This window comes from Adiantum capillus-veneris, chromosome 11 (genome assembly GCF_014529385.1).
Source record: "Adiantum capillus-veneris isolate H3 chromosome 11, ASM1452938v2, whole genome shotgun sequence".
Lineage (NCBI taxonomy): Eukaryota > Viridiplantae > Streptophyta > Polypodiopsida > Polypodiales > Pteridaceae > Adiantum > Adiantum capillus-veneris.
Genome location: NC_140941.1, coordinates 107,695,167 through 107,697,983, shown reverse-complemented (window position 1 = coordinate 107,697,983; position 2,817 = coordinate 107,695,167).

Below are 2,817 nucleotides of genomic sequence, written 5' to 3'. Positions count from 1 at the left end.
TTTTAGTGTAATTACTGGCGAAAGCTTCGAATTTTGACCTGAAAATTGGGAGGATTTCAAGTTTCCCCTTGTTTTGTTCGGTTAGGAAAAATGTATTTTTCTAGCCCTGCGCCTTGATATACAACATCTATAACTACAAGTAGACATTTTTACACCTATGAAAATTGAGTGTAAATATCACTTTTCTCACTCTAGAGTGTGAACTAGAGTGCTTCGTCAGCCTGTATAATCGGAAGTGGATAACAAACTGGTATACAGGTACACGCCTTGAAGGAGATTGCAATTAGAGAGAGCAAGCACTGAAGAAGAGTGTAGATCTGTAAAGAAGATTGTCGAAACGAAAGGTGAGAGAGAGAGAGAGAGAGAGAGAGAGAGAGAGAGAGAGAGAGAGAGAGAGAGAGAGAGAGAGAGAGAGAGAGAGAGAGAGAGAGAGAGAGAGAGAGAGAGAGAGAGAGAGAGAGAGAGAGAGAGAGAGAGAGCAGTTATTATCTGTTTTGCACAAATATTCTTACGCCAAGTGAGTGTAAGTGATTGAAACGATTTGATGAAAATAGTATGCCAAAAAGTTGAGGAATTAAGAACGGAACTTTGAATGTAGCATGCAATGATTTCTTTACAATGAAATGGACAAATCTTTTGTGGAGAAGAGGAGGAGGACTATATCGGTAAGATGCTCTTTAGAGTTGCGCGTGTGGGAAACTGGTTGACAGAAAAATAGCGTGAAACAAATTGTTTAGCTGACTGAAGGTGGCTGGGGACCACATTAGAGTAATTTAATTCTATAATCTCGAGTAGGCCGAGCACGTCCACAATCTGAACGAACCACATACAATGGTGTTTTGTGGAGCAACCAGATAGCACGGCGATGTCGATGGTGATTTGTCGACCAAGTGTATTTCAAGTGATGTAATGTGGATGCCATGGGGTAGGTGGCTGAACTGGCCATGGAATGAACTCACTCCATTTATGCATGTAGTGTCTGAGCAGCCGCTCTTGCAAATGTGGGTAAAGACAGTATTGCAACATGTACATTGCGGTCTGAAATTCTGACTACTGCTCAATCAGATCAACTGGAATCGGCCTACCCATTCTAAACTAAAAATAAAAAGCATTTCAATCAAAGAAGGTGATAAGTTGTCATGTCTGCCATAGTTTGAATGAAAAAAAAAGAAGACATTGTTGTAGCCAATTTCCAACGTTATGTGACAAAGAGAGTGAACAAAACAATGAAATGAAATGAAGATGGCAGTGAACAAAACAATGAAATGAAGATGGCAGAAGGTCACATCTATACCTTCTTGTTTTTTTTCAAAAAATAATATTTTCTCAACCTTGGTGGATGTCCTGAACAAACGTTATAACCTAATGCAGTTGTTGTCTTGTGATGTTTAATATAGAAATGTTCTAAGTTTCTAGCTTTATGTTTGTTGGTACTGGTTGCTAAAGTGGTAATTTCAAAATTGTCCTCGAAAGGACTATGTGCCTGCATGTCCGCTTGCATTCTCCTCGGGGGATTTCGCTTGTGCTGGCCGACGCGTTTATGGACGTTATTTGCAACTCCGATATATCTCCTATCGTTTTTCGTGCAGCGTATTCTGTAGACTATGTATTCTTGCCGTGACGCAGCTTTTTCTGGGGGGGAAGACCGATGCTTGTCTCTCGTTGTTGATGAGTGTCTAAATCTGCAGTCCATGCATATTGGTTAGGTAAATAAAAAAATGAGGGTGCTACGGAGAAATGAATGGAAGCTAGTGATACTTGTTATCCATACTTGCCTTGGTCTGTCGCAACTGGCTCGTATGGGGAGGCTGGTTGTCCATAATTTACTGCCTTGTGTTTACTGTAGTGCCATGCTACCTTTTGGATTGTGATAGGTGGGTTAGTTGCATCGTGCGTGTGGTTTGCCGAAGTCATGAAATTTATCAAGATAGCGGCACAGTTGTCTTAAGTTGCTTTTGAAAGTTCAGCCAAATCAATGTTGTAACCAAACCGCAGCTGCTCCATCGTGTACAATGTAACTCCTTCAGTTTTTGTGTCGAGGAGTTGTTGTGCTTCAACATTACGCAACATACTCTCATCTTCTTCGTACTGGATGTCAAGCTCTTCAAGTATTTTCTTCATGAGACTTGCAGGATGTAGGAGCAAGCTTGTTAGCACGACAGATAAAAGGCATTACATTTTTCTTTTCTAATAGTACCTATTGTCATTCTATCTGTGCTTGGTGTGGCCATCGATCGGTCGAGAGCTTTATATCTTGCGTCACACTTATTCATGAAGTTGCGACGCTCTTGAAAAGTATGGAACCCCTCAATATACGCATGGGGTTTCTCGCCTGCTGAGTTTGCCAATCTCATTTGCTTAGTCATGAGGTAAAATCTCTTAGGTTGTATCGCTGGTTGCGTTACCTTCGCGTTGTTCGTGTATTGCTTAAAGAGCTGCACACTAAGATTAGTGATTGATTTGCATGTGTATACACAGGCAGATGCAAGATTAGAGAAGCGTCCAAAATGTACCGTGTTGTGATCCATTGTTTGATTCAGTTTTTTGCACATAAAAAAAATTATTTTGATGACCTCTTGCAGTATTTCTGAAGCATAAGATCCGACAAACATTTAAACAAAAATGAATGAAGTGAAAAAGGGAACAACAGTAAATTTACAGAAGGTGGATCAGAGTGAGCAGCGGTGATAGGGAAGGTGTTTGAGCAGTGCAACATATTGAACATGAGAAGTCCACAGAAGAGAAGATGAGCAGTTAAACAAAAATTCATGCTTTATATAGAAGGCAGTTACAAGGCGATTTCATTTGTTTAATAGA